Source organism: Amblyomma mixtum, chromosome 5 (genome assembly GCF_055824585.1).
Source record: "Amblyomma mixtum isolate Tamu chromosome 5, ASM5582458v1, whole genome shotgun sequence".
Classification (NCBI taxonomy): Eukaryota; Metazoa; Arthropoda; class Arachnida; order Ixodida; family Ixodidae; genus Amblyomma; species Amblyomma mixtum.
The window spans coordinates 162,153,818-162,180,003 of record NC_143016.1 but is presented as its reverse complement, the minus strand read 5'-3'; the positions used below and the strand labels follow the sequence as shown (position 1 = coordinate 162,180,003).

The window sequence follows — 26,186 nt, the reverse complement described above, 5'->3', positions numbered from 1 at the left end:
GGAGCGACAAGGCTATAAAAATGTACGCTATTTCTCTGATGAGAATTCAGGAGAATGTACCAGGCACTGCCCTAACGATTGACACATGCTATGACCTGTGCCCATGGAATTAATTATATGTCTATATCACGATGAACATCAAAATGGACTGGTTTAATTTGTTTTTTTCCGAAGGTTACCAAAGGCGTAAATGGTCTAATGTATATAATCGGGCTGCCTACGATGACGCACGCCAGCAAGGCGCAATGGCAACCACCTCGAAGCGTCGTTTCTCTTGTGATAATTTTGTGTCAGCAAGATTAGCTTGTGAGCTACTTGGTTGCTATCGATAAATTTGAAACTGCGCGGACACGGTTGGTAGAAATGATCATACTTGGCGTAAGCTTTGCCTGGTAATGAATGATACGCTACAGCTGCGCAGCGTACATAACTGCATCAATCCGCCCAATAGCTGACCTCCACATGGTGCGCCTGTCCGCCTGGCAAGTTGCTTTTTTCTGGCTACCCTCACAGCGTCGCCGGAACATCTGGCGCCACGTATGGAAGCGCCTTGTAACTGAAATGATTAGCAAGTTTGTTGCAGCCAAGAAAACTTGTCTCCCTTGACGTGCTATGCTGAATGTTCACAGTTGTGTTAGAAGTATGCCCTAAATAAGAAATATTCACAACATAGCATGTGTTATAAATATTCCATAAATAAGAAGTATTCACAACGTGCTATGGTTTTAAGGAAACTGACAGCCACAAGCGGGGACTCTCGTCTGCTGCTCTGAAAAGAGAGAGCGTGTTCCGGCTCCGTACCTTCCGCTTGGTGGGAAGAAATAGTTGTCTGAAGACGTTCAAATATCATTTCTTTGCCCGTTTCAAGCCTCACGTGCGTGCTTCATTCGTGCATTTGAACTTTTCTTGCATTAGTAACTTTTAGCAGCTATTTATTTATTTATTTCAGAAGAATGGCCTGAGGGGCGAGTTGGTGCATGATGAAATGAACGGCGGCGCAACAAGGACACTAACAAGAGAGGGGACACCACATGCGCATGTGGTGTCCCCTCTCTTGTTAGTGTCCTTGTTGCGCCGCCGTTCATTTCATTTATTTATTTATTTATTTATTCAACATGCCCTTAAAGGTCCTCATTCGAGGGTATTACATAGGGGGGGGGGGGGGGGTCACATGTAACAGGAATATTATTAACAAGCAAATGAACAATAAATAGGCTAAATATAAAATGGGAAAATAATCAAGTCGTTGATTATTGTACACACCACACCAGTCGTTGCGGTGTGTACTCTCTTCTTGACCGTCGTCTTGTGTGACTGGTTTTTTCTCAGTTTACAATGTACCAACTGGCCCGCATTTCAACCCTTCTGCAAAATAATCAAGCCCCAGAGAATAAAGAAACAGGCTAATAGAAAGCAATATAATAATAGGTTTAAAAAACAATAAGGCATAACCGAAATCAACGTACACAGCGTGTACGTATTGCCCATAAAGAGAGACAGACGCAATCACATACATTTCGATCAACAGTATATTTCAAATGCCAATGTCGCTGCGGATGAGATCGAGAAATGCGGAGGCGTTAGATTCAGTGGCTATGTGTGCTGGTAGATCGTTGCACTCTATGATAGTGCGTGGTATGAATGACTTCGCAAAAGCAGATGAACGACACGCGATGCGCTTAACTTTGTGCGGATGGTCGAGCCGTGGAAAGAAGGTTGATGGTGATAGGAAAAAATCGTGGTGGAGCGATTGATGGTGATACAGTTTATGGAAGAGAGCTAGTCGTGATAATTTGCGCCGGAAAGACAAGTCTTCTAATTCGGCACGATTTTTTAGGGCAGTGACACTGGTAGTATGTGAGTAGTCTGAAAAAATAAAACGCGCAGCACGGTTCAGCAAGGACTCAATGTTTGCTGTGAGATAGGCTTGTTCAGGATCCCAGATGGCTGATGCATATTCAATCTTCGGACGAATGACTGTGAGGAACGCAAGTTTCTTCAGGTGGGGGGGAGCCTGTCTGAGGTTGTGCTTTAGTAGGCCGTTGTGCTATTTGGTAGTGAGGTTGTGCTATTTGAACGCGCTGCTAAACTAAAGGAAAATATGTAGAAACCCCCGCTCATCTCGGGCTTGCTTCTTTGCATGTGCATGAATTTCCTTTGCAAACTAATAACACCAAATACAACCTTTGTACCCGTGCTTCAGGAACATGAATAGCGACGTAATTAAATAATCTCTGCAAAAAACAACCCGACAGCAGGCAAATGCTTAAGGTTTCGACGACAGGGCTCGTCTTCGTCTCGGCGACTGCGGTCATATTTAGAAGGGGTAGTTAAGCCTTTCACTCCGAGAAGCAATGACCGGACAGGGAGGGGGGTGAGGGCGTACAGACGGGAGGGAGGGTGCTACTGCCGCCATGGAAAAAAGAAACTGGGCTGAACTGGAAAGCGGCACAGAAGAAAAAGCGGCACCGGCAGCACCCATTGAGAACCACGCGGTCAGAAAGCAGTAAAACAATAAAGGGGAATGCGACTACGGGATAAAAAAAGGCGTTCCATGCGGCAATGCCGCATGATAGACGGAAGAGGTAGAAAAGGGCTGCGAAAGACCAAGAACAATGGGTGCTGAGCAGCAGTGCCATGAAATTTCTCACTATTAACTAGAAGGAAAGCTGGCCGCTCTGCACTTCATCCACCACGAACGCGCGAGGCATGCTGGGAAGACAGCACTTCGAATTTACACCTATCCGCGGCGGTCGAATTTCGATGGAGGCGAAATTCTTGAGCCCCCGTGTATTGAGCGATGTCAGTGCACGTTAAAGAACCCCAGGTGGTCGAAATTTCCGGAGCCCTTCACTAAGGTGTCTCTCATAGCTTGAGTAGATTTGGGTCGTTAAACCCCGTAAACCACACCAAACCGAATTGACACCTGCAGGTGGCGTATTGACTGCGGTACGGATTGGTTTCTTTAAGTTGTCCAGTTTCGTTTTCATCGTTGTAGTTTTTACTGTTATTTTGCACTTTGTGCTGGTGTAGTTAGCCATGCTGCTACGCACGCAGTTCATTTGAGATCAGAAGCGTCCGAAGTAGCATGACTCAAAGTGAGCTGAGCACAGTCCCTGGTGCCTGCAATGCCTGAAGTTCATTTGCCCCTGGGAGCCATTTACGCAGCAAGCTGGGTTTGCTCAGCGGAAACATGGATTTCCTGTGCATTGACATGTAAAGAAGGGAACAAGCAAGGTTGGTTGTGAAGTTAGAACCCAGCAGTCTGCTGCCGTGACCACTATGTACATTTCTCGTAGTAGTCTCGCAGACTTCTTTTAAAAGCGCAAAGTGCTTCGACAAGCGCAGCTTAAGTTAACCGTACTCCCGGAGGATTGCGTTTGGTTCATTTCGAAGGCTGACGGTGGCCGCTCATTGCATCCATACCGGCATGTTGCACTCGGCAGCATGAACACAGCCGTCACTTACTTGTGGTCGGACAGGTTTCTTCTTCCTAATGCGTGTTTTTCTTGCCAAAATCTGTAAGCGCAGTGTAAGGATACGGCGTGGGCCGGCACTTGGTGCCCGCTTACTGTCCTCTCGCCATTGGCAAATTTGGAGCTTGTTTACTGCTCATTTGTAGTAACATGCAAATTAGCGGAAACCTGCATTTCTGCTGTTGTAGACACGCTTTAGGGCCAAGCTAAGCACACCAAGCTGTCTTCACGTCATTCAACGGGTGTGTGAAATGCCCTTTAAGAAACTCGCATAGACGGCGGCGCCAACTTTTACTCGGTGTAATATTTAGAAACCCTATGACATGAGTTATTCTACCTTCGGCTGAAAACCTATGCTTTCTGTTGCCCTCAAACCTTTTCGTTCTTTTTTGTATTTTTTCCCGTTTCCACATGATACCAATATTTTTGTCCCGTCCTCTTATGCGACTTTTTTCACTTTTTTACCGCCAGGTTCACATAGGCTGCTGTTAGTGTTGCTTTATTTTCCTTCCTGTTTTCAGCTCAACCACGCTTCCTCTTTTCCATTCCAGCAGGCGCTGTTTCCACACCTGGACGCGAGCCTTTCAATGTTCTCGTTCGCCCCCTAACCACCCTCCTCACCCTACGCCCTACCCCTCCCGCACCCCAGACGAATTTGCCCCGAATGAAATGGTTTGGTTGGTTTGGTTTATGGGCTTTAATGTCCCAAAGCGACTAAGGCTATGAGAGACGCCGTAGTGTAGGGCTCCGGAAATTTCGACCACCTGGGGTTCTTTAACGTGCACTGACTGACATCGCACAGTCCACGGGCCTCAAGAATTTCTCCTCCAAAGAAATTCAACCGCCACGGCCGGGATCGAACCCGCGTCTTTCTAGTCAGCAGCCGAGCACCATAACCACTGAGCCACCGCGGCGGCTTGAATGAAATAGTATTGATCTCATGTTAGTGATAACAGCACCTTCCAAGGGGAGTACCTCTTGTGGAAGCATTGACCAGCTGACTGAAGCTTATTATTTATTTGTTTATTTGTGACACTAAGTGTGCCGCATGGCATAAAACGTGATGTTAGTAACGAACTGTATAATACGTTACAAAAAAGGATGAAGCCCGGTTGTGTCTAAAAAGTCGCATAAGCTGCTTCGGGCGTAAATGTTTTAAAATAATTAGCCACAAGTGCAAATTGGAGCTGAACTTTTTTTGCCAACCTTGTACGTGTGTTTTAGAGAAAAAAGCAGTTAGAGGAAGATAATCGACGATGACCGTCAACATAAGTTAGTTGACACGAGACAGTTACTGCTTAATTTCCTTTCCTAAAACACAATTTTTGTTTTCTTCATTACGGGCCCCTCGTTATCTTTCTTCTTTCACTCCCACTTCCTCCCTCCCTGTACGTGCGGTTCAGGTGTCCACCGAGACGACAGAGAATTAGTGCGCGATTTCCTTTCCTCAAAAAGCGTTGCATTGAAAGGGCGGTGGGGGTGGTGAAGAGCATTTATTTAGTAATTTACAGAGAGGTGCTCGGGGAGAGGCCCCTAATGGGTCTCACTCCTTACAATACTAGGCGGAGTCCCTCATTCCGGGATCCCGTTGGTCGAGACCGCTACGAGACGCCATACCATGTTGAATACGCCGATTCAAAGGGCGAGGCATCTCGCCGAACGCGTGGTGGCGTTCCTTGGACTATCTGGCAACTCTACCACATGCTGTCGCGTTCCACTCTTAAAGGCGAAGCTTAAGCGTCATTAATTAGCACTTAATTAGCACTTAATATTAAATAGTAATAATTAGTAATAGTCGTTGGTCAGTAATTAACAATTAATTTGTAATTCGTCCCTACTTAGTAAATAGACATTAATTATGTTGACGTCATGCAGTGGTGACGTCACCAGTACCACGGAGGCAGTCAAAGTGGTGCGGCAAACGCTTTCGCCTCTACGCACTTTAGACACTCAAAGTGCCTCCTTGAAATTTTTCTTTAAACCTTTCCTCATCGCTTCTAATTTCTTTCAGTCTGCACGTGCCTGTCATAACGCCTCACTAGTCAGTGCGCTTGGCTTCTGAGCCGGACGACCCTAGTTCAGTCGAGACCGCTCTGGCTGCGCTTCGATGGAGGCGAAACGCAAAGGGCCTATGCGATGTGTGTGCACGTTGAAGATTCCCAGGTGGCCGAATTTATTCCGTATTCCACTATGGGGTCCCTTTCCCTCTTCTCTCCTTCTACGACCTCCCTCACGGCGCTGTTGAGCTATTGCGAGATGTGAAAAGTACCTTGCGCGAAAAGCTGCGGCCCACCGAAGTATTTCACAACGTACCTACCGCTTCTTCCTTAGTGGCAACCACTGAATTGTGAACTTTGTGACATCGGTGAGTGTTTTCGGAGCGTATTTCTCAGATGGGCTTGCCCGTGGCTTTACCTTTCTAATTCCATCGAAAAGGTGCGGCGCCAATTTCACCATCTTGAAAAAATCGGTTTCTGAGGGAAGGAAATGCCGCAGCAGCTTTCTCACATGTCGAACGAGATATGTGAGACCGGTACTGCGTAATTTCCGTTCCACAAAAACCAATCTTTTTCAACACGGTGACATTGGCACGCAGGCACCTTTTCGATGGAACTAGAAAGGTTAAGCCACAGGCAGACCCATTTGAAAAATTTACTCCGAAATCAGTGCTACCGTCATCACCCTCACGATGGAGACTTATAGTACAAAGAATAGGTTGGGGCAACCGAAAAGGAAATAAAAATAATAAGCCCCTAGACTTATAGTACAAAGAATAGGTTGGGGCAACCGAAAAGGAAATAAAAATAATAAGCCCCTAGACTTATAGTACATTGAATAGGTTGGGGCAACCGAAAAGGAAATAAAAATAATAGGCCCCTGCCTGCACCGTTTACACACAACAGGCTTAACCCAATTGCAAAATAAAAGAGGAGGCCCGTAGGCAAGTTGTAATTTGACCACCCGTGGGTGGAAAAATAAAATATTAGGGAAAATGCTACATTAGCGACCCACAGCCGAGAGAGCGGGCCCGGGGAGGCTCCCCTGACCTCCCCTGGGAAGTAGCGGAAAGGGAAATGGGACGTGGGAAGGGAATGGGGACAGCGAGTGTTTTGCTCTGATCCTTCAATTATCTCGACTCCATTACTGGCCCGCCTGGCCAGGACAGGGAGAGCATCGAGATTGCCCAATGGTGCGGCCCCACTCACGGGATGCCCGACCACCCACCATACGCAACGGGCTCCGACCGTCGGAGACAGGAAAACCTAACACGGGGTCAGTAGCTACCTGGGGCTCCTCTCGCACACTACAAGGCCTTTCCCACCTGCCAGCTACTAGCCGTCGAAGGTTTTTCGCGGTTTTTCGGACACCGGAAGTATGTGTGATAGTCCCGATCGCCGTGGAGGTCCAGAACGTCAACGGCCTCGCGGCCTCAAAACTGGTCGCTCCTGGGGGTCCATCTGTGCTTCCTCCAACCATCCATGCACTTATTTCCTCCCCTAGCTTACTCTTCTCCTACAGAGGAGAGAGTGTTCAAGGCTGGGCGACCGGGCCACTAACCAAGAACGTGGCTTAGGATGAGATGACCCGGGCCTACTCCACCGGTACTCCACACATCTTCGGTTTTCGCCAGACTCTTACGAGGCAGTACTAAGCCCTCATCCCCCGGCATCCCGCAGGCGGTTAAGCCTGCGGCCGGCCGTAAGACCGCTTCCCCGAGGCGGCGGTCCTCAGAGCCTGGCCACTATGAACCCCCGCGCGGACCTGGTTTCTCCGTAACCAGAAACCGACGCGTCGGTAGCCAGACTTGCACGCCCCCGCGCGCAGAGGAAGGAAGGTAGCATGTATTTGAAAACCTTTTGGCGTTTTGACATGCCTTCCGGGCCGGATTTCGTGGGTCCAACCTGAGTATAAACCCAGGCCTGCCTCCGCTCAGGCATCGGACCTCACGTGCACGACTGGCCCTCACAGTCGTCTGGGAGTCGCTGCCACTCCCATTGGGGGTTTGCATCCCCAGAGGATGGGTCCCGGCCATCCCATCCCCACTGCTGGCATTGCACCGAAACAAAGCCTAGTAGCCGAAACTACACCGGCCCGTATTCGGTGGCGGGGGGGGGGCCACGAGCAGGCTGCACAGTCAGATTTCCCCCCCCCACTTATAGTACAGTGAAACCTCCTTACCTAAACGAGAAGCCTCCACCCTGCAGAAGTATCACCGACCAGTCGCCTCCCCACCGCACCGAGGAGGCCCGCCAACCCACCCCTATTATCGACCGACATTTGTGCACGTTCACCCTCCACAAATATTCTACAGCTTGTACGAAGCCCGTGCTTAGAGTAATAGCATTAAGTAAAGCATCATACTGATGAAGTAATCATCCAGGATAAGTCCAACTGCTTTAGCAAAATTGTCGCATCTGGCTATATTATCTTTTTAGGAAGCCCTTCTTATAAAGTTTCTCTCTACCGAGGATCCTTACTGCAGCTTAAGGTAAGAATTCTTACTTGTTGCAAGAAAAAAAAATGAATTTGCAACTTCTCCCGACTGTATACGTCAACAAATCCACTACATGGTAAGGCGGCACAGTGATGTCTACCGGGCGGGGAATCGTATATGCAGCCACCGCTATAAAAATTGCCCGAAAAATATACATATTTTCGCACTGGCATAAGTGCGGCCGGCTTGTTTGTAGTTTTCACGAGTACTGAGAACCCAAGTACAGAAAAGCGAATGGCGTTTTCTAAAACGCAGCAGCGTTTTCCGACGTAGCACCCAGGTCAACTCAGGTACGTTATGCAATTACTTCCCGAATAATTTGATTTATTGATTGTAGGGGTATAACGTCCCAAAGCGACTCAGGCTAATGAGGGACGCTGTACTGAAGGGCTCCGGATATTTCGACCACCTGGGGTTCCTTAACGTGTACTGACATTGCACAGTACACGAACCTCTAGAATTTCGCCTCCGTCGAAATTGAGCCACCGCCGCCGGGATCGAACCCGCGACATTCGGGTCAGCAGCCGAGAGCCGTAACCACTGAGCCACCTCAGCGGGTACCCGAATAGCCTGAGCATTTGTTCCATTCGATTCCGCGTGGAATTCCGAGGTATGTATAGGCGGGTCGAAGCCATACCTGCTAGAGTCGCAGTGGAAGCCTAATGCGCATTGCAGACCCCGGGCCCCTCGACTGAACGCATGCGACCGCCGCGCGTCCGATTTAGGAGGCCGCGTGCAGATGTGCTTAACTGCAGGGCACTCTGCTCCACGAAGCGGTTTAGGCGTATTTCTTTCCAGTGCAACCACGCACATACGAAGGGTGGAAGTGAGGATGTTATAAGGGGCTAAATATAACCCTATTAATAACTTGTTACGAGGAATGCCAAGCCGCAGTAAGTGTTACCTTTAGTTTGGACACCAGAGCCACGCTTGGAGGGCAGGCATGATGCCGGTGAAGGAGGGAGTGAAAGAAGAGGGAGGTGGAGTGGTCGGTATGGTAGGCCCCTGTTAATTTCCGACGATTGGAAGTTCTATAACGTGGACCGACATGGCATATTACCCGGGCGACATTTCCATTTCACCTCCATCTAAATGCGGTGGCCATGCCTCGGATTCGATCTCGCCACTTTGTGTAGCTCAGGAGCCGAACGCCCAACCATCGACGCCACTACGATGGCTCAGTGGTTAGCGCACTCAGCTACTGAGCCGGATGACCGCGTTAAAACAAGGCCGTGGCTGCCATCTTTCGATTAAGGCGAAACCCAAACCGCGCCCGTGTGCTGTGCGATGTCACTACACATTAAAGATCCCGAGGTGGTGAAATTATTGAGGAGTCCTCCACTACGGCATCGCTTTCTTCCTTTCTTTCACCCAGTACTTCATCCCTTCCCCAAGTAGTCGAAATTTCCGGAGCCCTTCACTACGGCGCCGCTTCGGGACGTTAAACCCCATAAACCAAACCAAACATTCCCTCAAGACGTAGTTCAGGTGCCCCCCGAGATGGAAGACAACCGGTTACTGCGCCTCTCATTTCTTGATAAGCAATCTCTTATTGCGAAAGCAATACTGCTAGCACTTTTCTGCCGTCGGTGGAGGTCGTTCCTTCGCTCCGGCGCAGCTGCGGCGCACGACCACGTGAAAGCGTGACGTCACGACCACAGCAGAGCAGGGGCCCCAACTCGTCTGTTCGGCCGTAGTCGTTCCTTCGCTCGGCGCGGAATTTTTAAGAGAGCCCTCGACCTCCCGATATCCACTTCCAACGCGCAACTCCTCGCGTTGGGGATGGTGAGCACCTATCGAGAACTCCGTGAGGCGCATCTCGTTAACCAATACACGCGTCTTGCCCAACCGTGTCCGGTCGCCGCCTCTTGGACCGGTTACATATCAGACATGATCACCATACCATGGAACGGGTTCGAGTGCCAGAACTGTGGATAAGCGCCCTCTACGTACGACCCCTTCCGACAAAGATGAACAAAGAGGACCATAATGGCCGGTGCCAGGCGCGGGCGAATGCCCTGCACCGCCACTATGGCTCAAAGAAACACGTCTTCTACGTCGACATTGCAGGCCCCTACCACTCCAGGGGTGAATGGTACACGGCTGCAGTCATACACAAGGGAAAACAGGTGAACGGCCTCTCGTTAAGAGCGCCCAACTCAACGCATGCGGAGGAGGTGGCGATCGCCCTCGCAGGCCCCCATCCCGACTCTAAATTCATCCTCACAAACTCTCTCGGAGCCTGTCGTAACTTTGAGTTCGGTTGGATCACTCCACTCGCTCACCAAATTTTACACCGCAGTATTCGCGACGGCCATCCAACTCATCGCTCAATCATATGGGTCCCCGGCCACCAAGGCATGCCAGGTAACGAAGCCGCCCATGAGGCAGCCCGCGCACTCTCTCACCGGGCACCAGGCGTCCCTTGGGAGGACCTTAACCCAGCTCACAGCCTTCTCCTGTCTTTTAAAGAAATTACTGAGCACTATCGTGCCGAACACCGGCGACACCCAGTTCCTATGAAAGGACTGGGTAAAGCTGGCGAACGAATTCTCCTCACGCTCTTTACAAACACTCTGCTGTGCCCGGCGGTTCTCAAGCACTTTAATCCTTCTTTTGACGGCCGCTGCTCATTCTGTGGGGAGGTGGCTGACACCTTCCACATGGTTTGGGCATGCAGAAAAAATCCTTCTCTCCCCCCAATCACCCCTTCCCCTACCCGAGAGGACTGGGAGGCGGCCCTGCTCAGCTGCCAGGAACTATCGGCCCAACAGGCCCTGGTTCGGCGGACTTCTGTAGCGGTGTCGACCAACGGGATCCCGGAATGAGGGACTCCGCCTAGTATTGTAAGGGGTGAGACCCATTAGGGGCCTCTCCCCGAGCACCTCTCTGTAAATTACTAAATAAATGCTCTTCACCACCACCACCGGCGGCTACCACGTGACGGCCTTCTTGGCCCGCCGCGTGAGGGCGCTCGCTAGGAGAGGATAAACGGGGTGGTGGTGGTGGAAAACATTTATGTACAGGTATAATACCGGAGGTTATGCATGAGCTGACCCAGAGGGGGCCAGCACTTACAAATACTAGGTGGAGGTCCCTAGTTCGGGACCCGAGTGGCATCGGCCGCCGCCCAGGCTCGCGCGACCAAGGCCCGTTGGGCCTGCAGGTCAGAGCAGCCGAGCAGGGTCGCCTCCCAGTCCTCCCGGGTTGGGTTGGGGTGAGGGGGGATAGAAGGGTTGGAGGGGCAGGCCCACACCATGTGGTAGATGTCCGAAGACGTCTCCGCACAGTGCGGACAGCTGCCCGAGAAAGAAGGGTCGAAGTGTTTTAGAGCTGCCGGGCACAGCAAAGTATTAGTATACAGGCGGAGCAGAAGCCGCTTCTCCGCCTTTCAGAGACCTTTACACGGGCGGGGATAAAGACCATGGCCAGATTGATAGAGTGAAACGATGTCTTTGAAGGTGTAAGCTGGAATAAATTCGAGTTCCTGATCGTCAGGGTCGGAGGGGAATGTCCGGTGAGAGAGCGCGTGGGCGGCGGCGTCAGCTGCCTCATTTCCCTCAAGGCCCATGTGAGCGGGAGCCCAAACGATACGCCGGTGCGCGGGGTCACCGGTGTAGACGCTGTTTTGAAGAATGCGGTAGGCTAGATACGGTACCCAGCCCTGCTCGACGTTCCGACATGCCCCTCGCGAGTCGGAAATAATTGTTTTTGAATTGGAATCAGATGCAGCCAACGCAATGGCGACCTCCTCCGCGTGTGTTATGTCACGGGCTCGGAAAGTAAGGCCGTTCACTGTTTTGGATTGGTGGACGATTGCGGCTGTGTACCTGCCCCCATGGTGGGGGCCTGAGGCATCCACGTAGAATACGCCGGGTTTCGATCCATAGTGGCGGGCCAGGGCTTCCACCCGCGCCAGGCGCTGGCCATGATGGTCCTCACGGTTCATGTTCGCGGGAAGAGGGCGCACGTGGAGGGCGCATCTCCACTGGGATGGAATACGTACGCGCTCTTCTATGAGAGTGGTGTGTTGGATGTGTAGTCGGGCAAGGAGGCGGCGACCAGACGATGTCTTCGAGAGACGTGTGTATTGGTTAGTCAAGTGGGCTTCCCGGAGCTCCCGAAATGTGTTCACCATGCCTAGCCCCAGGAGGCGCTTGTTGGAGGTGGTCACGTGGAGGCCTAGAGCCCGCTTAATAATTTTGCGGAGGATGACTTCGAGTGAATCCTCGTCTTGCTTCCGCAGGTGTAGGTATGGAGTCGAATATAGAATTCGACTGGTTACAAATGCATGCGCCAGCCGCAAGGCGTCCTTACATCGTAAGCCCCCGCGCTTGTTAGAAACCCGGCGGACCAAGCGGCCCACCTGGTCCCCCACCTGACGGAGTTTGGCCAATGTTGTTTCTGCCCGTGTGTCTTGATGTATAAAGAGCCCCAGTACCCGGACTTCGATATTTTCAGGGATTGGACCTGTCTCGAGAGACAATGAAATTTTGGCTGTGCACTTTGGTGAGGGGTGTATGTGCACAAATTCAGACTTTTCGGTGGAGCATTGGAGGCCGCAGCGGCGAGCATAACGGTCCACTATGGTCGCCGCCTCCTGCAGGTTAGCCTCAATGTCAGCAAGGGAACCCTGCGTGGCCCACCGCTTAGTCATGTCTGAGGAGTTGTACAAGGCGTCGCTGGGGCGACGTGCTGCGCGCAAACGCCGGCGCCGTGCCGAGGAGAAAGATGAAGAAAGGCAAGAGCGGTTGGCTAAGCAACGCGCCTATGCCGCAGAATGGCGAGCCCACCACCAGCAGAGCCAAGCGCAGCCAAGGAGCTATTGCTTTCGCAATCACTCAGGCTTAACCAGAGCTAAGCCACAGCCAATTTTTTTTGTAACCGTGACAGAGCATGGTGTTGAATTGCGCCTTGAGGGCAGCCTTGAACAGAGTGAATGAAGGTGTACTGAAGCAGGTAGATCAACGAAAGTTTTTCGAATTATACTGCAACCGGTATTCCAGGTCCAAGGTTCAGCATACGTGCATTCACGCCCATGGTGCCAAGGTGCGGGAGGATCAGCTGCCGCTCCATGCATGACAAGGCGCGAGCAACTTGCGGCAGATGGAACTGAGTGTCGACTGCGCCTATAGAGCTGCCATAGCAATCGGTCAAAGAGCGCTGTTCTGCAGTATATCTCTGAATAAACAAGCGCAGTCGTCCTGAGTCCCAGAGCGCAGGTAGCAGAAACTTTATTCGGATCGCAGGAGAATTCCTGTTGTAAAGCGGACTCCTTCACGTGCATCACTGGTACAGTTAGTGATGCTGTGTGTTACGTCCTCCAGGTTCAGCATTTGCAACTTAAAGGACGCTTGTACGGTCTTGCCGATTACTGATGGAGCGACACTGGTCGCTGCCTTGTTGTTCTTGTCTTTGTGAGGGTCTATGGTCCCTTTGTATGAATAATGAGTCCAATAAACTTCTCTTCACAGGAATATCACCCGGCATGCTTCCCCCGCGCGTAAGGACCCTCTTGAACCTTTTGGGCACTGTGTGTTTTTGAACATCTGCGTTCATTGTGAGTATGTGTGCACCGGGCGACATCGGTCGCCGTAATATATCTTTGTTTTTTGTAGAGGGACGGATGTCCCTTCTTGATGGAGGGTCCAATAAACTTCTCTTAAGTGTGGATGAATATCTTTGCAAGCTGCGCGCACATGTGCTGCCCATTACTACAATAGGAAATCATTTTAGAGCGCTTTAAGCTGCAAAACCAATGGAGCGGGAGCTTGGAAAGCAAAATTACGAGGAACTTCCGCGGCTAAAGTGGTGAAAGGCGAAAGCCTGAGTGCTGCAGTCTGCTACGCGATTGTTCACTTCACATTCTGTTGGTTCATTAATTAACTGCCAATTAATGACGCTTAATCTTTGCCTTTAGGAGTGGAACGCGACAGCCTGTTGTAGCGCTGCCAGGCAGTCCACGGAACGCCACCAACCGTTCGGCGCGATGCGTTGCCCTTTGAATGCAACGCTTTTTTGAGGAAAGGAAATGGTGCTGTAATTCTCTGTCATCTCGGTGGACACCTGAACCGCACCGTACAGGAAGGGAGGAAGTGGAGTGAAAGAAGAAAGAGAAAGAGCGGCCGTAATGAACAAAATGAAATTTTTTTTTTAGAAAAGGAAATTACGCAGCAACAGTCTCACATATTTCGATGGACACCCGTCAAAATTCGCGCGCAGTGACGTCACGACCATTTCGACCAATCTGAAACGCGGACAAATTTGCTAACACTTCTTGGACACAACAGTAGGAGCCATTAAAGGCTTCCGCCTTAAAAGAAAGGCGCAAACTGCCCTCTAGGAGCAGTGGACACCTCAATCGTGCTTTAAGCTTCGTGAAGGTAGTGAAAGATGTGCGGCACTGCATGCGTTTGTAGTGACAACTTTGTGCCGTTTTAACCCTTTCGGTCCTGGATTTTTTATTTCAGCCGTAGATTTTTTTGCTCCGCGTTTGTACAATGCCTAAGGCCCCATAACCACGCAGTAAAAATTTAAAGCTTGTGGTGAGAGTATTAATCGATTTACAGGTATGGTGTCAATATCGGACATCAGGGCTCAATGGGTGTAAAATGCTAGTGGGACCGTTTTGGTAACCGCAACCAAAACGAAAGAAATTAACGACACCATTTCTTATTTTGCAGTGTGGAGACCTATAAAGAAGCTTTTTTTACTTCGTAAGGGATATATAATCTCGCAGTTTCCACAAAAAACTTCGCTCGCTCCTGTTTACCTTGCGTTTTGTATCATACCTGTGCGTTCTTGTTGCTGCCAGGTTTGTGTTCCAGCTTGTGTACGTCACGTCAACAGCTCAATATGTTCAAAACTTGGGTAGCCTTCCTGGAAGGCGACTGTGGTCAAGATGAAGGCTTTCCTAGAATCTGTAACGCCCTCCTCTATCGAGCTTCACGAAGCTCTTCCGTAGCGCCCAGCGCGAAGGTCGGCAAATCTAAGTTCTAAGCTTGCGCGCGGCACACTGCATCTCGCTTGCGCTTGTTTTCAAACCAGCTGTTTGCTATAGAAGAATTTATAAAGTGGAACATAATCTCGCCGTGTCTGTGTCTTGACCGAATGCTGTTCCCTACAAGCGACAGGAAATTCCCTCTCATCCATAGGCTTATGAGTTCGGGTAATCTCTCGGCCGGAGAGAAAGCAGTAGCTGATTATCAGCCCACCAAATACGCTTTCTCAAGAAAACATAGCCAAACACGCTGAATTGATCCGAGCGTCGAGAGCGCGCCACACGTGCTGGACGAGCGGCGGAGCGCGAGTTTCAGTGTAAATACCCCGGTCGCTTCTTGCAGCTCAGTATCGATGCTCACAGCTCACAGGAGGAGGAGAGAGGTAAAAAAAAGGAATAAAAGCGCAAGGTCAGGCGTGCATTTCTTCTCGCTATTCCTTTGGTCAGGTTGCTGTTCGCCGACATCCGCATGGTATCTTTCCAGGCTCAATCCGAACATTCACCATGTATGATAGCGAAAATTTCCATTTTCCAATTCATCAGAAATCAAATTTTAAGATTTTGTCCATTTTCTGCAATGTACATTCATGTCAGCAGTCCAAAAAAGCCGTTAGTGTAGGTAATCTGCTAAAATACTAGCAGATTCTATTCTACAAAGATGACCTATCATCACTCAATGGCCACCGCTGGCAACCGTTGAGCCCTGATGGTGTCAAAATCGCACATGTCAAAAATGTGTTCAAACGCAGCGTCTACGCATTCAGTAATATTCACGACGGTGATGTGTGCTTGGATAGGCGTTTCACACAACATATAAAAATATGAGCGCAGAAGAACGAATGCTTAGTAAGATAAAAATGAACAAATTCGCTACACCTCGGCTTCTTCACTCCATGCCTCCCATGCTGCTACTTCTTCCTTATACCGCACAGCTCAATGGAAGTCCGTGAACAGCGATGTCGATAGCAGCAGGGATCCCTAAGGAAGTATTGTATTAAAAAGCAATAGTATTTTCTTCTGTTACTGAGGCGTGAGCGTAATATTTGTGTTGTGGTGTCAATTGACACCGCCAGGGCCGAAAGGGTTAAGGAAAGGAAATGCGCATAACTGGCTCCCAGTGTCAGTGGACGCCTCCATCGAGCTTATAGATACGTGGGGTGATGAGAGAGAGATGTGGGCTGCAGGCATTGACAACGTTGCGCCAGAAACGAGGCGCTGAAGCGATAGCCTGTCGGCGTTCATCGTGTTATTGGCTTTTCCAACGTTTTACATTCCGATCATTTTAAGGAAAGTCACATAACTGGCCCCCTGGGTCAGCGCACGCCTGAATCGCGCTTATAGGTACGTGGGGTGATGAGAGAGAGAGAGAGATGTGGGCTCATGCGTTAGCGTTGACAACGGTGGGCGAACTCTCGTGATCAACCATTACCATTAACTGCCACCTGCAAGGATGGCAGGGTAGGTGCAGACTTTAATGTCGATATAAAGACAGGAATTTGTTACCACTTATGCGCTAAAACATCCTGTTCTTGTCATGCGTAACGCCTCCCTCCGCTGTGCAACCTCGCAAAATACTCGCATAGTCCTCGTCTTTGAGAACCAGGCATTGGTGCATTAAATCGAGCATACATTTATCTGTTTCTCCGACCACAAAGCTTCCTTCATGTAGTGGAGTGTTCTTTGAAGAAGGAAAATGTGTGAAAAATAAGTTGTCTGTAATTGCACCTACATGTCTTGCTCGAGTTCTTTGCCTCAATCTATCGAAAGGCTGAGACAGCTGATGAGAAGCGCTCAAATTTCGGTTTAGGAAGTCACGTAATTGTCGGAAATTTCTTTTTTTTAGGAAACGGTATGGCACATCGTGTCTGACATCACGGTGGACACCAGACCCGAGCCGTAAAAAAAGGATAAAGGAGGGAGTGAAAGAAGAAAGAAAGGAAGAAACAAGTGGCGTAGTGGAGGACTCCGGAATTATTTCCACCTCCTGGGGATCTTTAACATGAACTCACATCGCACAGTAAATGGGCGCCTTTTGCATTTCGGTTTGGTTTGCTGGGCTTTAACGTCGCAAAGCGACCCGGGCTATGAGGGACGCCGTAGTGAAGGGCTCCGGAAATTTCTCACCAGGTGGTGAAAGCTTTTAAATGGTGAAATAGAGTTTGGGAGCCACAAAGGGGCCCCGCTACATGGTCGGCGTCCCTAGTCCGGGACACCGTATCACGAGGCCCCGTCTCTCACCCGTTATCGCAAGGAGGAGTCGCGCGGGCGTAAGATGGCGGAGCTTGCGTCCACGTTGGGCCTCACCCTCCACACGGACCCTGTCCACCCAACACGGCTAGAAAATTCCGTGACACGGGATACGTGTCCGGACTTAACCTTCACTCGCAACATACGACACGCAGACTGTCTCAACACCGAGGAGACCCTCGGTAGAGACCATTGCATCCTTAACACTACACTAAGCACACGCCCCCTCAAGCGTCCCAGAACACAAGCCCGTATCCCAGATTGGACGAAATTGAGGCAAAATTTTCACTCACTTGATAACACACCTATTTCCGAGCAAGGCCACCCAGCATGGTCCCAACAGCTGCTGACACACCTTTTCTCGCATGAAACTCAGATCCAGCTCTCAGAGGCGGTCACGGACGTGGATAACCACCTTCTACACCTCTGGGAAGCCCGTCGCAGCCTTGTCCGCCGTTGGCAACGCCAAAAACATAACAGAAAGCTTAAAGCTCGAATTGCCGAGCTAACCCAGAAAGAGGCAGAGTACGCGGCCCAACTCGCCGACTCCAACTGGGTCGACAGATGTAACACGGCCGCGCGACAAATGTCCAGCCGCAACACATGGCGTCTCTTTCGAGGCCTACTCGACCCAACCCAAACACGAACCGAAACACAAACATTTGCAGCGAGCCAAGCACGCTTTCCCTGGCAACACAACTCAACTGGCACAGAAACGTCGGGACCAGGATCTGTGTACAGCCCAAGACCCCCGTGGATCTGCGTACTCTTATGCAGGCAAGGACAACACGGAGCTGGATCAACCTTTCCAGCTCCATGATCTGCGGGCGGCTCTTACCAAAATGAAACGGGGCACTGCGCCAGGAAGGGATAAGGTCACCGTCAAGCTTTTGACGAACCTGCCCGACTTGGCATACCAGTCCCTCCTCGACTACATCAATGCAATTTGGCGCGGGGACACCCCCTTGCCAATTGACTGGAAAACGGCTCTGGTCATATTTATTCCTAAAGCAGGCAAACCAATTGACACAGTTAACCTTCGCCCCATCTCTCTCACCTCTTGTGTGGGCAAACGAATGGAGAGGATGGTGCGGGATAGGTTATCTGCATATCTTGAACACAAACATGTTTTTGCGAGCACCATGTTCGGATTCCGCCCACACAGATCCGCACAGGATGTCCTCCTGCAACTTAATCGGGAAATCCTTGACCCCCTCGAATGCCCCCATAATGACCGGGTAGTACTCGCCTTGGATCTTAAAGGGGCATTTGACAATGTAACACACGAGATCATACTCAATAACCTAAGCCAGACCGACTGAGGTCTCAACACATTCCGATACATGAGCAAATTTTTAATGTATCGTCTATCCTACATCCGAGTACAAGATACAGAGCACGGTCCCTACCTACTCGTCACGCGGGGAACCCCACAAGGGGCGGTACTTTCCCCGCTGCTCTTCAATCTGGCTATGATGCACCTGCCGGCCAATAAGCCTTAGTCGGGCGCGCCCGGGCGGCGGCTACCGCCACTGGGGTCCCAAACTAGGGACTTCCACCTAGTGTTTGTAAGGATCGGTCCCTGACGGGCTGATTCAAACACCTCCTGTCCGTTCTGAATAAATGTTTTCACCACCACCACAGCTGGAGGGTGTTGCCGGCGTGCAGCACGCCCTGTATGCCGATGACATCACCCTGTGGGCCACGCAGGGTAGCACAGGGGACATTGAAACCAGCATGCAAACAGCGGCGACGATAGTAGACCGCTACGCCCGTCGCTGCGGTCTTCAATGTTCCCCTCAAAAATCGGAATTTGTGCACCTGCGTCCCTCACAGAAGTGCACAACTAAAATCTCTCTTTCTCTTGAGAGTGGCGCCATACGTGAAAGTGACGAGATGCGGGTACGAGGACTCTACATACACAAACACAGGCGGCCAGACACTACATTGGCCAAACTCCGCAAGGTGGGGGAACAGGTGGGCCGCATGATCCGCCGGGTTTCCAACAAACGCGGGGGGTTACGAAGTAAGGATGCCTTGCGGCTGGCAAACGCCCTTGTATCCAGTCGAATTCTCTATTCGACTCCTTATCTCCACCTACGGAAACAAGAGGAGGATGCGCTTGAGCTCATCCTTCGCAAAATTATTAAGCGTGCCCTTGACCTCCCCATCACTACTTCAAACAGTGGCTTATGGTTCTAGGGGTGGTGAATACTTTCCGGGAGCTCCGGGAGGCGCGCCTTACAAACCAACACACGGGTTTGTCGCTAACGGAGTCGGATCGCCGCCTTCTTGCTCGACTCCATATCCAACACACCCCTCCAATGGAAGACAGGTTTCACATCCCAGAACTGCGGAGACGTGCCCTCCACGTGCGGCCTCTTCCAGCAAACATGTCACACGAAGACCATAATGGTTGGCGCCTGGCACGAGCGGAAGCGCTAGCCCGACATTATGGCAACAAAACAGGTGTATACTACGTGGACGCCTCCGGTCCTCACCACGGGGGATGGTACACGGTCGCGGTGGTTCGCAACAGCAACACAGTTAACGGCCTCACCTTCCGAGCCAGCAGTGCAACACAAGCAGAAGAGGTTGCGATTGCTCTTTCGGCCTCACATTCCGATTCAAAATACATAATCACCGACTCCCGAGGGGTCTGTGGGAACGTCGAACAAGGCTGCACTCCCTTCCTAGCCTATCGAATCTACCAAAATTGCATACGGGATACGGACCCCGCACACCGTTAACTTATATGGGTCCCTGCTCATCAGGGGTTGGCAGGAAACGAGGCAGCAGACGCAGTCGCCCGCGCGCTCTCTCACCGGGCTGTTTTCTCCTCCGCATCCGATCAGAAACCGGATTTTAATCCGGTCTATACATTCAAAGATATTACAACATATTATCAAAATTGGCATCGCTTTACCCTAGCCCATGTAAAGGCCTAAAGAAGGCGGATCAGCGGCTCCTTCTCCGCCTTCTCACCAGTACATTGGTGTGCCCGGCAGCGCTAAAACATTTTGACCCCTTCTTTAGCGGCAGCTGCCCACACTTTAGCGCAGTGTCTTCTGTCACCTATCACATGGTGTGGGCCTGCCCCTCCCACCCCGCTATTCCTCCCATCCCCAATCCAAGCCGGGAGGACTGGGAGGCGACCCTGCTCGGCTGCCACGACTTACAGGCCCAACAAGCCTTAGTCCGGCGCGCCCGGGCGGCGGCCACCGCCACTGGGGTCCCATACTAGAGACCTCCACCTAGTGTTTGTAAGGATCGTTCCCTTGCGGGCTGATCCAAACATACCTCCTGTTCATTCTTAATAAATGTTTTCACCACCACCACCAGAGCCCTTTGAGACTCAAGCGAGGAGCAGTTGAGGAGGGCAGTCTCCCATGACTCTCTGGAAGGGGTAGGGGAAGGGGGGAGGTGGGTGTTTTGAGTATACAATGCATACACCATGTTGGAGATATCACAGGCAAGCCCAACATCAACAATGCAGAGGTTAATAAAAAAGGCAACTGAGCAATTCACATTGCAGGCCAGGTTATTATTTCTGAAAGAAAAATAGTCTTCAGCGAAATAGACGGATCATGCGTGGTTAAGACTGCGTAAGGGTTCTCATTCCAGATGTTTACCCCCTGTTACTAAAAGTGGCGCTGGTCGTAGTAAAACCATTGAAGGTAATTGTATAATTCATCCGGCGATTTGTACTACAAGGTTAAAGTGTATTGATATTGATGTCCCCACCAATCATAGTGGAGAATTGAGCTTCCGAGGTAAAATTAAAAAAAAATCATCGAGATTTTTAAGAATTTATCTTGAACACCTGACGGCGGCTAGTAAAAAACAAACAATTTTGTCCCTAGTCTGAAGCGCCAGCATTTCACAGTTAGGGGTCACTGTAGAGAAGTTAGATAATACATCTCTAGACTCATTTATGTAAATGGCAAAGCCTCCTCCACGAGAACGGCGATTAGGAATCAATGACCATATCCGGGCAATTTTACAAACTCTGCATCACACACGGCCCACGTTCCAGTTAACAGAATTGCATCAAAACGTGCTGCAGACTGTCGACAAAGTATGAAAAACAAAAAAAATTGTTACGTAATGATCGGACTTGATATGTAGTGAAGTGAAATTATTTAAGTCGAGGAAACCATTTACTTGATGTGGAAGCAGTAATTCGTGATTGTCCATACTATTGGGGAGTGGAGTTGGTGGGCTAGCTGGAAAAGGCCACACTCTGACCGAATGTGAAAGGCAGAGGCCCCTTCCTTCTTTCTGACCAGTATTTTTTCATTCACATACCAAGGAAATTTGCAGACAAATCGTTTCGCGTGCTCCTTCAGTATCGCGCAGGGCGCTCTTTTTTGCAAACCTCTGTCTTCCATGTGACATAGCGAGTCATGAAGTAACATCACTGCGCCGTGTATGGCTCGGCGTTGCCTTCACAAATCAGTATGCTTTCCGGATCGCGATAGCTGAAAGCCCTTCTTGTGTAAACTGTGTCTGTGAAGAGACAATCAGTTATCTCCTGTGTGAGTGTCCTGTCTTTGTGAGCGAAAGACGTAAGCTGTGTTGTGCTCTGGACCGCCTTGGTCCTAGACCTTTCACAAAGGCCAAGATCTTCCGTACGTGGCCACCGCAGTCGACTGCCATCAAGGCTTACAAGGCACTGTTTTTTTTTTGCGACAGACTGCCTTGATTGACAGATTGTGTTTGTGTTTCCCGTTCCTTCTCTCTTCCTTCTTCAGTCCCCTCATTCTCTTCCCCAGTGCAGGGTAGCCAACCGGAAACCTTTCTGGTTAACATCCCTGCCTTTTCCCCACTCTGTATCTATCTATCATGGCCGTAAGTTCCTGACGAGAAACGCGAACAAGAATGATCAGAGTTGTGCCCTTTTGTGCGGGCGGCCTATGCACAGCCATGATATTCTCTTGCGTTAGTGTTTGGATAGGAGCCTAGGCATTCACCTCGTTAGTTTCAGCCAGTAGGTCCTCATGCTGACTTGGAATCATGTCATGTAATTTCAGGTTCATTAATGCTAGACTTGATCACGGATAGCTCAACCCCGGCAGAATTGCATTCTAGCTCTGCAACTCGAATTTTAAGCTATTCCGTTTCCTTCTCTTGAACAATGAGTCTCTCTTTGAACTTGTCAAACTCATCAAAAAGCACATGAATTACCTTTTCTATTCCGGCCACTTTTTTCAGTGAGGCAAACAAGAGAGTTAAGTGTAAGTGAGAGTTTATGTGTAACGAAATTGCAGAAATGTGAACTTCTGACTGGTCCGTTGTCCCTGTGATAGCTTCCTTACTTGAACTGTGTTTACAGGCCCGACACATCCAGGTTTTTCCAAATAATCCTTGCTTCCCTTTGAGGGTTTCATCACTCGCACTCGAGCAGGCGCCCGTGTAGAAGATCAAATCGCACTCCCAACATAACGCACAAAGTAGACCGAGCACCGCCGCTTGAATCCTATACATGTCATTTGCCTATATATACTCGCCACAGGCCGAACTTCATGTGGGGCCATTCATGTATGGCATTCGTCCCAAAATTGTGATCCAACCGTTTACCATAAAGCGTTCAGGGAGGTACATGCGACTTCTCGTTGCATGTAGCTTACATGGGCTCATGTTGGAGGATAGCTTGCGACAGGGACTCGAACCGATGACATATGCACCTTCAAGTGTATGCATTCCTAGACTTTCACATCAAAATATGGATGCAACCGTTCGTGGTACAGTATTCCGGGTGGTGTCGTTGCGCGTATGTGAGCGACCTCAATTAGAAAGACGTCTCCCACATCATTCTGAAAAGAAAATTCCCGGTCTCACAAGTGAGTGCAACCACTATCCACAAATATCGACGTGGAACCTACGATTCGGTCCTGCGATTCAAAGAACTTCAATGCATGCACAAATATTACGCGTAAACAGTACACCCAGGGACCGTAATGCTTTCGCATTCCAGTAGGTAAAGAGGCTTAAGTGTGTATGGCGAATTTTTCTTCCGCGTTGTAGTACCCCTAGGTACTCGCACTATAAAAACAAAGGAAATAATAATCTTAACGACCCAAAGTCACAAACGGGCTATGATACGGTGCCTCAGTGGTTAGCGCGCTCGGCTAGTGAGCCGGAGTACCCGGGTTCAAACTCGACCGTGGTGGCCGCGTTTCGATGGAGGCGAAGCGCCAAAGGCAACAGGGCGCTGTGTGACGTCAGCGTACCTTAACGGTCTCGAGGCGGTCAAAATTATTGCGGAGGCCTCCGCATCTCTTTTTTCCTTTCTTCCAATACCTCCTTTTTGGCTTCCCTTACGGCGCGGTTCATGTGTCCACCGAGATGTAAGGTAGTTACTGCACCATTTCCTTTGCTCAAAAAACTAATGTTTTTGAGTCTGTTCCTTTCAACCTTGTACATTCACTTTTTTGCTCTTGTTTAGGGCGCTGGGGTGCTGAGCTAGATAATGCGTGTTTGATCAGTGTAGTTGGTGATGAGAAAGCCTTTATCAGGAAGGGAGAGGAGTTATGTTTGGATCAGCCCGTAAGGGACCATTCCAAGCACTAGGTGGAGGTCCCTAGTATGGGACACCAGTGGCGGTGGCCGCCGCTCGAGCGCGCCCGACTAAGGCTTCTTGGTCTGTAAGTTGTGGCATCCGAGCAGGATCACCTCCCAATCCTCCCGGGTTGGAGGAATAGCCGGGTTGGAGGGGCAGGCCCACACCATGTGATAGGTCACCGTATACACCGCTCTACAGTCCGGACAGCTGCTGTTAATGAAGGGGTCAAAAGTGAGAAGGCCGAGAACGAGCCACTCATACGCCTTCTTGAGGCCTTTACATGGGCGAGGCCAAAGGCGATGACTATCTTGATAGTAGGTTGTAATATCTTTGAAGGTATGGACCAGATTAAAACCGTGTTCCTTATCGGTTGGGGTGGAGAAAACATCCCGGTGAGAGAGCGCGTGGGGCGCTGCGTCTGCTGCATCGTTTCCTGCCAACCCCTGATGAGCAGGGGCCCAGATAAGGCAACGGTGTGCGGGGTCCGTATCCCGTATGCACTTTTGGTAGATTCGATAGGCTAGGAAGTCTCGGAATGCCATGTTCGATGTTCCGACAGGCTCCTCGCGAGTCGGTGATTGTGTATTTTGAATCGGAATGTAAGGCCGCGAGAGCATGTCACGACCTCTTCTGCGTTAGTTGCACTGCGGGCTCTGAAGGTGCGGCCATAACTGCGTTGCTGTTGTGAACTGCCGCGGCGGTGTACCATCCCCCGTGGTGAATACCGGAGGCGTCCACGTAGTATCCACCTGTTTTGTTACCATGATGTCGGGATAGGGATTCCGCTCGTGGAAGCCGCCGACCATAATGACAACCGCGCTTCTATAAGCGCGAAACGCAAAAAAGGCGCCCGTGCGTTAGACTATTTGGTTCACAAAACCGGCCTCTGGTGTCCATGAAGTGTTCCTGTATCGCTATCGAACTGACGAAAGGAAGCGGCGGAAGCCTGAGTATTCAGGTGTGCGTATACAGAGGCCAAAATGGGCCTGTGAGACGCCCAAGTGGGCAGTAGCCTGTGAAACGACAAAATGGGCCTGCTCCTCCAGCCCTCTCGTGCGCTAATGCCAAGCAGCTTTCGCAAATTAATGCGCCATGCTGGTAAGCTGCGATTTAATGTTCATTTTTTAAAAGCCTAATCGCGTAAAGAAAAAAAGATCTGAAGACATACAGCGTGACGCACCCTTTCCAAGAGAGATTAAAATTTGGGTAACAATTTAAAGGCTTCCTTTCTTGAAAACAATGGAGCTTGAGGTCTATGCATCTTCAACACCTCCATGACAGTACTGGTGGATTTTTCAAAATATGACTTTAAAAACCTAGAATCCATTTTAGACCGCCAAAAGCTCTGCAGGCCAAGAGCATTAACATATCTAGTGTCGTGCCATCATCATCTTCCACTGGCAGAAATCTGATTCCATAAGCGTGTGTTGGAATGCTTTTTTGCAGTGTCCGTTGGAGAACAGCCGAGAAAACATAATGCTTCCATCAGCGTAATAAAAAAATGTTGAGTAGTTGCCGGCTTCGGACGAATATACCATTCAGTTCTCACTGTAAAAAAAAGGCATATTCCTCGAAATAAGTGTTTACCTCCAATGAGTTTGTGGGTGATTTAAAGAAAAATCTTTGGTCCTACAAGGAACCCATATATTTTTTACGCGTTTTACAACACTCTCGCATGGTCCTTCACGCCACAGAGACCTGTACAACGAACGGGATTTGCAGAACAACATCACAGATATCCTTAGACATTTTTTTCTGAGGGAGACTGATAAGGTACTGAAGAGAGAGAAGGGCTTCAAGGAAACGGCAGGCTTAATACTGTTCTCTGAATCAATCAAAACTGCCGCTGGGCATTTTCATTGCTCAGAAAATCCATTTGGGTAAATATGTGCCCAGCCTGGATTGACATATAGTTCGCAAGATGGAGTACCAATCCTTTGGGAAGAAAAGAAATAACTTGACTAACCCTAGTAAGTACAGATAAGCCGAACTCAGTCCACCACAGGGGACAAGCCGAGGAAGTCTCCTTCTGTGCACTATATATAATACTGTAAATGTGCTATGTAGTTTTTGCATGTTAACTCACGAAGAATGAATGACCTGAAGCACAATGAACAGCTTACTCATCAGAAAAAAGTTGCACACAGAGGCAAGTGCAGATATAGCCGGGCAAGCAAGCTCAAATTCTTTACATTTTCGCGCAACTGTTCGGTCTCTTCAATCCAGTAAAGCTCACTGTCCTCGTAGTGCTGCAGCGGGACTCCCAAGTATTTAACTCGGCTACTTACCCTGGGAGTTGGCGAAAATTTTGGGAGTGGCATGCCAGTCACCATGCCAGAATCCCAGGAACATTCCCCGGATCATCACACTACCGCTAGCAGAACAAAATTTTCTGACAATCTT

At 49.9% G+C, this 26,186-nt stretch overlaps 1 protein-coding gene across 1 annotated transcript in view; it reads left to right on the top strand.

The window, feature by feature from the left end:
* The window catches only part of LOC149344344 (uncharacterized), a 78,856-nt gene that overhangs the window by 37,146 nt on the left and 15,524 nt on the right, over positions 1 to 26,186 (top strand). The window lies entirely within an intron of this gene.